The sequence below is a fragment of the Raphanus sativus genome, chromosome 1, assembly GCF_000801105.2.
Source record: "Raphanus sativus cultivar WK10039 chromosome 1, ASM80110v3, whole genome shotgun sequence".
In the NCBI taxonomy this organism is placed as follows: Eukaryota; Viridiplantae; Streptophyta; class Magnoliopsida; order Brassicales; family Brassicaceae; genus Raphanus; species Raphanus sativus.
In genome coordinates, this window is record NC_079511.1 from 24,265,006 (window position 1) to 24,277,755 (window position 12,750).

Below are 12,750 nucleotides of genomic sequence, written 5' to 3' on the forward strand. Positions count from 1 at the left end.
TTGTATCTTCTTTTATAATATTTTTTTGGATTATTATTGTATTATTAAACTCCGTAAACAAATGTAAAGATGGTAAAATATTGTTTTATCGTCATCTCCAAAGATATTGTAGCATTTCAACAAAATTTACAAAATTTAACAAAAATTAAAATTTTAGCTTCATATGATGGAGTAAATAATTAAAAATTTAGTTTTTGTTATTTTTTAAAAATTAACTATATAATTTCAATTTGTATTCATTGGTTTAAGGTAGTATAGATAAATCATTGTTAGATAATGGTGATTTTTTATTTTTAAAAATAAACTATATAATTTTAAAAGTTAACATAGCCAAATATTTAAATAATTAACTTATGAAGGTATACTATTACAATATTAAATTATATCTATTTAATTTAAACATGTATTTTTAGGGTATTTTAGGATGTCTATTATGTGTGATTTGTAACTAATATATAGTAAATACTGGATATTAAGAATCAGCTGTTATGGTTACTTACTATATTGTAGATATTGATATATTCATTGTAAATCTGGTATCAAGTATATTAAATAGATTATATTTTTTATGAGGTTATGGAAAATATAAGTATTTAAGGTGATTCTGTTTAAAAATATATGACACCATTTGAGAAGGTCATGCCAACAATAAATATGCGAACTTGATCTCCAAGCTTTGAAATAAATGTATAGAATATCTTATATTTTTTGACCAAAAAAAAGAATATCTTATATTTTATTACTCACATGAAAATCATTTTATATTTAAATTTGATATGTCAATTAGGGCCGAAGCCCACAGTCTGGATCCGTCTGGTCCTAAAAATTACCGGATTTGGGCTTAGTTTTATAAGCCCAAAAAAATCGGGTCTTTTGAGCTAAGCTCATTTGGGCTTTGGATATATTGAATTTAAGTCCGTTTGGGCTAGGACCGGCCCGAAAACCCGAAACTTTGTATTTTACTTTAAATGTTATCATTCTTGCGATCAAAATCTTTATTAGTATTAACATATTATTTTAATATTTTTAATCCATACTCTAATAAAATATAAAAGTTGTTAATGCACCTTACTGGTTGATCATTACAAATGTCATATTTTAAATTTTGCAAATGTAACTTCTTCTTCTATAACATAGTTTTTTCAACATACAAAGTATGAAACGTTTGATCGTGTTTATCATAAATTTTGTTCTCTTATATGTTTAGTACTTTAGTTTAAATTTATATTTGATTATTTAAATCTTATTAAATTTGGTTAGTTTATAATATGTTTTTAAAGTATACAAAAAAGTAAAATGTTTTTGATAAAGAAGAAAAGTTGAAAATTACATTAAATTTTGTTTTATAAAAGTTAAAACTATTTTAATGAAATTCATATGTATTAAAACGTTAGAAATGACAATGACAAATTATTTTTCAAAAAGCAAAAAAACCCGAAAAGCTCTATAGACCTATAAAGACCGTGTTGGACTTTGAATTTTAGGCCCAAAATATTTTTGAACCGGACCAGACCGATCTCAGATATTTACGGGTTTAGCGGATTTGGTCCGCACCGGGCCAGATCAGCCTGAATTGACACCCCTAATTTAAAAGTAGATGTTGCTTTTATTAGTTATAGCCAGTGTTTTGAAACCCGACCCGAACCCGCGGTTGAACCGGTAAACCCGGTGACCCAGAATAAATCCGGGTTGGGTTTTGTGAAAAACCCAAAATTTAAAAACCCGCAAAAACCCGCTAAAACCCATTAAAACCCAAAACCCGGTACCGGTTGAACCACCGGTTGAACCAATAGATAACTTTTTTTAATTGTTAATTATATTTTTAAATTCTGTTTTATATTCTAAATTTGCAACTAAAGAATTAGGTTTTTTTGATATATTATATATCAAATGAAAATAAAAATATAAAAAGTTAAGTGTTCTAAATTTTTATTAAACATAAAATATATACATATTCAAACTATTATTTTATGTTTTAAAGATATTTAGAAAGTATTAACTTTAGTGTCTATATTTTTATTTTTTACTTTATTAGCTAATATATTATGATGTAATAAAATTAATTTATTTATTAATCTGCGGTTCACCCGTGGTTCACCCGCGGTCGACCCAATGACCCAGTGACCCGTAATTCGTCCGGTTCAGTGTCCGGATCGGGTTTCAAAACATTGGTTATAACTGATTAGCACTTAATCTTTAATTAATTTGAATATTTTATGATATGTAGATATTATTGTTGCAACTGAATAATGGTTTTTACTCTTTAATCTTGCGGTTGAGTTTTTTAATGATGTCAAATAATATGTAAATATTACTGTTGCAACCAGTGTTTTGAAACCCGACCCGACCCCGCGGTTGAACCGGTAAACCCGGTGACCCAGAATAAATCCGGGTTGGGTTTTGTGAAAAACCCAAAATTTAAAAACCCGCAAAAACCCGCTAAAACCCGTTAAAACCCAAAACCCGGTACCGGTTGAACCACCGGTTGAACCAATAGATAACTTTTTTTAATTGTTAATTATATTTTTAAATTCTGTTTTATATTCTAAATTTGCAACTAAAGAATTAGGTTTTTTTGATATATTATATATCAAATGAAAATAAAAATATAAAAAGTTAAGTGTTCTAAATTTTTATTAAACATAAAATATATACATATTCAAACTATTATTTTATGTTTTAAAGATATTTAGAAAGTATTAACTTTAGTTTCTATATTTTTATTTTTTACTTTATTAGCTAATATATTATGATGTAATAAAATTAATTTATTTATTAATCTGCGGTTCACCCGTGGTTCACCCGCGGTCGACCCAATGACCTAGTGACCCGTAATTCGTCCGGTTCAGTGTCCGGATCGGGTTTCAAAAAATTGGTTGCAACTAAATTTTTAAAGACGTTAACAAAGCACCAACCTCATCTTCTGCAAATGCTCGAATGTGTTCAGTAAATTATTAGTAAATGTTCAGAACTTACGATCAAATAATCTATAGTAAACGATAGGACAACTAAATCAACCTAATTGTGACCGTGAAAATTGAGATGAACTTCATATTCATTAAAAAACAGAAACTGAAAAGATGATATTAGTTTATTATAGAGTAACACTTCAAAAGCGTGAATGAGTTATATATGTTTATGTTTTTGATTGAAAAACAAAAGTAATCTAAAGTTTTTTCATATGTTTCGTAGAATAAGTTGCAGACGTGAATGAATTAGACTCTTTTTGCTAGTATACAGTCTCTGAAGATGATATTAGTCATTTGGTTTTAGAGTAGATATAGGGTAAATGTCGAGATATGTATTTTGTTATATCTTTTATTTAATATCAAAATTATTAATGATTGAAAATTGTAGTGTGACCAAGTCTAGTAAGTAGTCCATTTTTACAAAAATCACACATGAATTAGAAGTCATGACTTCTGTTTTAATATAATAGAGTAGATTCTAACCCGCCCTTAGAAATGGCGGATATATTTTTTTGTTTTAGATTTTCTTATTATTTCAAGAAATTTAATTTTTATATGTTGTTAATATTAACTAAATTTATCATGTGTATTGTTCTGGAAAATTTTCGTGGTCATTATTTTTGTTAGAAATAAAATAATAAGTGATAAACACAAAATAAAAAATGTAGTTTGTGATAATCAATTTATTAGCTCAGTCAACCTCTAGTTTGTGAAAAAATTTCGTGGTCATTATTTTTGTTAGAAATAAAATATAAAGTGTTAAACACAAAATAAAAAATGCTTGGAAAGAGAAGATGGTAAATGTTTTTGGTAGAGAAAATATGATGTGGTTAGAGTTGAATGATAATAGTTAAATACAATTATAAAAAGTCGGTTGAAATAGGTAATATTCCAAATGATAATAGGCAATAATTGTTAAGTAAATATTGTAGTTAGCGAAAATGTAGGTGATAGTTTGGATATAGCTATTCACAATATATCATTTAATATATAATTTAGGAATAAAAGAAGATAAATTGTTAGAAAATATTAAAAGAAATATTCTTGGTTACATCGTACTTTTACAAATAAATTATATTGGTATGATAGCAATATTTGTAAATTTGAATGACAATCGAATTTACTTTGGTAACTGTTTTGAGTATTTAAAGTTTAGTTTTAAATTAAGGTAACTGGTTAATTTAGGAAAACATTTAATTGCTGGAAAAAGATAATATTTCTAAACAATACATTAATTAAATTCTAAGTGGCATTGAGTGGTAAATATTGTGCAACTTTAAGGGTTATTTTCTATGTGTACTTCAGTTTTAATAGATTAGACTTAAGGGCGGGTATATTTTTTGTTTTTACATTTTTTGAAGAAACTTATTTTTTGTATTTGTGTTTTTAGTAATATTTGTGTTTTTCTTTGTATAATATTTTTCTTAAATGATTAATTAGAGATTTTAATAATTGTATTAAAAATAGTTGGACCAAAACATATATTAATAGGTCATGTTATTGTTTTAATATAATAGATAACATTTTAATCCACGTCTTAAAAGCGTGGAATTATGTTTCGTTGATAAAACTATTAATATGTTTGTTAGTTTATAAACACAAATGATAAATATATTTGTCAACACCCGTTTGTACTTGATAAATATTTTTACATATTCAATAGAATAATCTAAAAACAGTAATTATTATAAGAAGGTAAGCGTGGAATTATTTTTCGTTGATAAACTATTAATATGTTTGTTAGTTTATAACACAAATGATAAATATATTTGTTCAACACCCGTTTGTACTTGATAAATATTTTTACATATTCAATAGAGTAATCTAAAAACAGTAATTATTATAAGAAGGTCGACTTTATTATAAAATTTTAAATATTGACTTAAAATAATTAAAATTTATTAATAGGATTTATGTACAATTATAGTTTTGTATGTGGATATATTTAGTAGACTTATGTCACATTAATTTATAAAAAAAATATTTATAAGATTTTAAATGGGATTCAATGTTATTGTTAGCTGTAACATTTTTAAATAGTTGTTTAAAACTAAAATTTGTTTTAAAATATGATCCTTATGGTTTGTGTTTAAAAATTTAAACTTATAATTTAAGACAATTCACTCAAATAGCTATTTTCACATAATTTTGATGAAGAATTAAAGTCGATAACTATATATAGTACTAATCGAAGTTTTATTTTAAGTGACTTTGCTTTCATATTACTTGAATATTTTTGCGGATGATTTTATATACATATATGACACCACAATAACCACCAAAATCCTATTATCAACCCGTTTGTTAGTTTATAACAAAAATGAAAATTCTATTTGTTTAACCCGTTTGTATTTGATAAAATATTTTAATATTTGATGGAATAGACCGAAAAAGTAATGGTAAAATGTTTACTCATTAACCGTAGATTAGTCTAGAAAATTTAACTTTATTTTAATCTTTTAAATACTATTAACCTGTTCGCTAGTTCATAAATAAAATAAAAATTATCTTTGTTTAACCCGTTTGTACTTGATAAATATTTAAAATTCGATAGAATAATCCCAAAAACTTAATTGTAAAATGTATATTCATTAACTGTGGATTGGTTTAAGAAATTTGACTTTATTTTAAGCTTTTAAATATTGTTTTTAAAATATTTATTGGCATATTCCAGTTGTTGATGATTCACAATATTCTTTTTCCATGTTTTTAATTAAATTTTAAAACAGTGGCGCTTTATAATATAGTAGAAGTGTCTCCTGTTTTAATATAATCAATTTTAAGTATTTCATGTTCGATCATGTATTATATTAATATGTCTGTATTGTACTTGAAGCAAAATTAATTTGTATGTGTTTTGTATGAAAATTGAAATTTTTGTATGTGTTTTCTATTTTAATATGTTTAGTACGTTCTTGTACAAATTATCATTACAATATCTTTCTTACACTTGTAGATTTCAGTAACGTGTTTATAAGATATTACCAATAATTTTTAAAAATTTAAAACATTTTATAGTATTGAATTTAAAATTATAATAACTGCATCATATATAATAATTTTAAAATTGATTATACAATGTTTTTTAGTAAGTTTTAAGATGATTGTATTTTTGTTGTGTTTATTCTTTTTTCTTACATAAATTAAATATCTTATGCAGCATTTATTAATTTATTAATGGGTTAGTGTTTTTAGATTTCACATAACAATTAATTGTTATTTGTTGTTAGTTTAATAACCAAAAGGTCCAAAACCCATATTTCGGGTTAAAATCCATTATTTTTGTCTTTGCGTATAGAAATCCATTATTTTGTTTTTGCGTATACGACAATAAAATCGACACAGAAATATTATCTGTTTGGCCCAAACCTAGCCTTAACCTCAGCCTTGTTGTTTCCAACCAGAAAATATTCATCTCTATTTCTATCCAGTGACCCACATAACCTAAAATGTCTGAACTATGCTTCTTCACGTTATTCAGAAGCTTTAATGTAATCCCATGGTTCACCAGCTACGCTCATAAAGAGATAAGCTCATACAAAACAAAGAGATCATAAAGAAAAAGTTTGAACCTGAAAAAATCCCCATTATTCGCAAGCCTTTGCGATTTCAGAGAGTGTCTTCTCCCTATGTCCCCTGCTGTGTAATCAACTGCTGAAGTTTCATGTTCTTTAACACCAGAGGAAAGCTGAGAGGTACACAAATATGTGAGTGAAACAAAAAGATATTATGAAAATGATAGACAAAAGCTGAGGTGTTTATTGATTGCTATCCTCAAATTAAAGCATAGAATCGACATCCACTGGAACTTTTGTGAAAATCCTGCAACCATCAGACCAAGGATTTTGGTCAAAAGCCACTACTTATCCACCTAAACTTATAAGCAATGCTTGGGATTCAAAAACTTTAAGAGTCTCAAGAAAAGATCCATTGGAATTACTTGTGACATATTTAGCTCTGTTATCTATCAGAGTAGTAATTAATCTAGGAAAAATCAATCACAATGAATCAGTCTCCCCATTTATGAAATTAGATAATTCTTGGAGAACATTTTTTAAAAAGATAACTTAGATTGCTTTCATCAGTTCCAAGTTCACACAAAATCAAAAGAGAGGGAAGATTGAGCACTCATGATTTTGTGGATGGTTCAGCTAAAGGTAAAAACCTCAATCAAACCCATGTTCAAACATATCAGAGCCATCACACCTCTTAACGTACAAATCAAAGGAAGCTTTCTTGTTAGTGTAGCAGGGATCAATGTCTCGGTCTTGAATTCAGAACCACCATTAGAGAAGCAGTTGAAGGGTTTCCTACCAAGATAAAAATCAAGTCGCAAAACATTCGTCAACCTTACCCTAAGACAAATCGCCTTCGTAATCACCTCGTACAAAACGCTTAACTTAAAACCCCCAAATCTGCGATGATCTTGTTCTCCATATCGTAAAACACTTTTAATTATGCCAAAACTATTTAGTTGAAAGGCGGATATAGAGAAACGGCCATATATAGTTTGTTGAAACAAAAAGTTTTTGTGAATAATAAAAATAATGTTATGTACCGATATATATGATCGACATATTCTGTTTCGTCTTTATCACTTTCCCTTTGGTGTTTATCTTATAGTTTAGATAACTACATGTATCATGTATATATATGACTTATTGGTCGATGATAAATGATAAGTTTTTCCCGTTTCTTATCGAACACGTTATCAGCACGACGTTGCTCTCATAAATTCTAACCCTAAAAACCAGAAATAAATCCGAGCAGAAAAAACCAGAAAATCCGACGATATTCAAACAGCTCTATCTCTCAAACCATAACGATCCAGACGACGTGTAAAATATCAAATCGAAGCTATTGACGAGTCGATTCCAGCGCCGCAGACAGCACATCGATCTGATCCCAGAAGCGCGCTCACGCTCAGCTACAATACGCTCGGTCGATTTTGTTTTGAAAACTAAATCCGACTCCAACAGAGATTTTTCTATAAACTCAACTCCTTATAGTTTCATGAATTTATTTTATCTTGATTAGTTATGTGTTCATGACATCTAATACTCCATGATTATTTTTCTTATTTGTTTCATGAACCGACGAGAAGTAACAGAAACAATAAATCCAAGCAGTCAATTAGCTACCAGCAAACAATCTCTGGAAGATCTCTAACTGATAGACCGATCAACCCTTCAGACTCTGGTAATCCGATTTCCTGCTGTTGAAGTCGAATAGAACATGGATTAGGATTGAAAAATATTTTTAATTCTTAAAATTCGAAAAACAGAGATAAATCTGAGAAAATATATTATTTTTAAAATATAAAAGGAAAAGTATATATTTTAAATATTTTTATTTTATATATATGATAAATTCGACTAAAATAAAATAGAAAGTATATTTTCAAATCTGAGATTACTATTTTCCAATTTTTTTAAAAAAATCATAATCCTATTTAAATTTGGATTTAATAAGTAATAAGTAATTATCAGAAAATAGAATCATAATCCTCTTTGAAATTGGATTTAATAATTATTATTAGATAATATAATCATAATCCTAATAGAATTAGGATTTATCTAATATTCATCAGTAAATTAAATCATAATCCCAACTGAATTAGGATTTATTAATATCAGATGAAAAGTCGAAAATATTTTGAAAATATCTGCTTGAATTGTCTGATTTATTTTTCTAGACACATTATCATCTGATTTAATTATCTGAAAGTCGAAACTAATAAATAATTGCTTGAATTAATCAAATCTTCCTGACTTAATTTTTTTTAAGTCACATTAATCCCTGATTTGATTAATTTTCGAAAAATATATATATAATAATAAAAACTATATATTATAATGAATGATCCGATCCAATGGGATGGAAAAATATAAAATTTTCAGATTATTATTATTAAGTATTAATTAGAAAAAATATAATAATAGAAAGTTTCCATTTATAGAAAGTTTCTATTTATAGAAAGTTTCTATTTATAGAAACTTTCTCTTTATAGATGTTTCATTTACTTGAATTTCCTTGAATAAAAATTTTATGGAATACTTTCTTGATCATCTAGAAATGTTTTCTTATATAGAATCATAAAATAAAATTTCTCTAAGGCCTTGAAAACCTTAAATCTGAAAATAATTAAAGGTGTATGATTGATTTCATACTTGTTTGAATCCTTTTAAAAGTTGATTCACACCTTAATCCATAGGGCTTTAAATTAATATTGCTTGAAATGCACTATTTAGAAATTTTTTTTCCTTTGGTGCGTGTGTGATATAGATATGAACAATAAAAATTTCTAAATTTAAGACCTGTTTTGAATAATGATTTCAGATGTCGAGATTCATACCCTCAGATTACAAAGCCCTTAATCTCTCTGGAGATAACTATATAAAATGGGTAATGAACACTGCAAGTACCCTGAAGTCTATAGGACTCGGAAAATATATCATTTATGATAATACTGCAGTTGAAAGTGAAAAGAATAAAGCCATACTCATTATGTGCTATCACCTCACTAAAGATCTAAGAGATAAGTGTGACAATATTAAGGATCCTCTGGACTTTTGGTCATTACTAAATATCAGATTCTCAATGATATTCTGGCAAAAGACCATGAATAAATGTAAGGCTCTCAGGTTCCAGGACTTCCAGTCCGTGGACAATTATCACTCAGCTCTAATGAATACCGTATATAGTCTTGAACTATGTAACATAGTGGTAAGAGGAGCTGAGAAAGCAGCGTATGAGAGAGACCATCAGCGAATTTGATAGAGTCATGAAAAGACACGACCAGTATAGAGATATTAAGATGATATCTCCTGCTGACAGTGAGGATGAAAATATTAAGAAAAATATCTGAGGAGACCGAGTGGAAAAACATGGAAAGTGAGCCCGGTTTCTTAATTGATTAAAGAATCAAAGAGATTTCGACATCCATAAAATCTCACATTGTGTTAAATGTACACAAAGGGAAATTCACTAAAATAATTTAGGCTTTACTGTTCTAAGCAACACGAAATTATGAGTATGTTCATGAGGGGGAGTGAGGACTAAAACCCACAGTCCATGACCATACCATAAATTCGAATTCCATGGTTTAAAACCATGATATACACGGCTGGAAAGCTTTTAAGCTCTCACTGGTGGTACATCATCCACGTCCAGCCCAATGCTTAGGAACACCACATGTATTTAGATTGATTTACATCAGGCCATACAAGTGAGCATAAATATTCCCATCTCTGAATGATTAAGGGTCATAAACCAGACATATACACAAACCATCTTAAGAGAATATGAATATACCACCACATATATGTGTGCCATTTAAGATGGAACCTCAGATGAGGATTGGAATACATGTTGGATAAATAAGACTTCCTCCACGAAATTATAATGTATCTTGTGCCAAACATGGGTGATTTAATCAGTGGCCAAGAACACAGATTGCAAAAGATAGTAATCTGATTATCCAACATTAAAATGAGAAAGTTATAAGCTGGTAAAGAGTAAAGAGTAAAATAGGAATATAATGGTATTTACCATAGGTGTCTTGGCAAGATCCTCAGACCAAAGATTATGATCTAGACGTCTTAAAATAATATGATCAAAAGATACAAAAGCTAGCAGAAAAATATGTCAGACACACTGACCCGAAAAGAAAAATAATGACTAAGTCATACCAGCTTAAGCACCACGAAATTTGATGTCCTAGGAGACACAATCAAGTTGCTACAATGTCTATTAAAGATAGACCAACAAGTTCCAAATGATAAGGAACCTCGGAAAGTAATGAAAGGTGCACAGAATCATACAAATCCGAGTTCACAGTGAAATCAGTTCAGACAGAGAAATAAGGTTGGCCAACCACACATCTAAGGTACCAGACCATGTAGTTTGGGACGCCAAACTGCAAGGTATAAAGGTCCTAGATAATAAGATCTCAAATCTAATTAGATCATGTCTGGAACAGTATGGAACTAAAGATAAAGAGTGTTAACACCAAAGATGTATTTACATACATAAGAGCTCATAAAAGATAGTAGCACTTGAGATTTGAAAGATATAACCTGAGGATCATGAACCCACGTAAGAGTACTCATAAAAGAATAAAGGGACGTGGGGGTGTTCAAAGAATTCAAAGTATTTATAGACAGATGGGCGTAATGGCCATGTACATACATAAACGCCATCTAAGAATGAAACCAGTGAATCGATCTTGTGAGATAATAAATTCAGTGAGATTAAAGGACATGACCACGTGGTCTAGTGTGTAAATGTTCCTTCTAAATGACGTTCAAGTATAGCTTGATTACACAAGGATACTCACAAGGACCAAGGAATAAATTTATAAGGAGATATGCTCCTATGTGGTGGATGCTACTACAGAAAATCAAGATTGATTTTGTCTGGATACATAAGTAAAAAATAATGGTGTAGTAAGCAGTATGTGGATCACTGGATAATGAGAATAAAGGTACCATAGAAAGATGAGAAAGAAATTCTCATAGAACAAGCTTTGTTCTTAAGTTGTTCATGGACTGGATATACAACAGCTGTAAATAATATGAAAGACTAAGTAAATACTTAGTGCAGTCAGTCCATACATAAAATATTATAATTCCTTGTGATCATGATAAAGACCAACCGAAAGAAAGGATAAATGGTTCAAAAGTTTCAATGATACTAGTTATCAATTGATTAAACAGGCTTTGTTTTACATATGGTAAAACTGCAGAAAAATCATAGCCGTGTGTGAGTGTGTATGATTAAGATCAACACGCCTAAAGTAAGGACCATAAGCTGAGATAGTGACCAGAAGCATATCTGGACGTGGCTTAATGAATAAAGCATTGCTAAAGGCAAGAAAAGATTGATAACCATGTATAAAGGACATGAGTGTATTTGACTGTGAATTCATAGTTTGATGAGTTCCATTGCAGCAAATAATTATTAATGGTATGACCTTAGACACTCATGGTAATGGACGTGTATAGACAAGGTCTATAGCTTAACATGGATCGACAAAAGAAAATAAAGAAAGATTGGTTACAATGGATAAAGCCATTGGCACGTACGAAGAGATATAAGTCCGAATGAACAAAAGATATGAAGTAAAGTGGTTCGTATGTGTTTTGGGTCTATGACTCAATGTATATTAAAGTGTCCACGGTTTAATAAAGCAATATAACCAAAGAGAACCCGTGGAACATGAAAAGGACCTGCAAGTAAAGTTTTATTGCAGATTATAAGTCCATCCGAGCACCGTTCGAAGCACCATCAGTCCGACCAAGACAAGGAGTGATCAGCAACAAAGGTGTACATCCTGACCACACCTTTATGGAGTTCCAAACACACCAAGACGTCCATTTGTTACCAGTTCATTAAAGGAGAATCCAGTTGATCATCTTCATCAAATCACAGGCAACTTCAACGTTCCGGAAGACTCGGATACCAGATGGGAATGCGTCAACTACAGTGATGCATTCATCAGGGAGAGTTCATGTGTTGTACTCTTTTTCCTGTCCTTGGTTTCCCATTTTGCCACATTGGTTTTGGGGTTTTCCAGGAGAGGTTTTAATGAGGCAACATCAAAAGCATGAATGAACCCTGAACCGAATGTGTCGATCAAGGGGGAGTGTTATGTACCGATATATATGATCGACATATTCTGTTTCGTCTTTATCACTTCCTCTTTGGTGTTTATCTTATAGTTTAGATAACTACATGTATCATGTATATATATGACTTATTGGTCGATGATAAATGATAA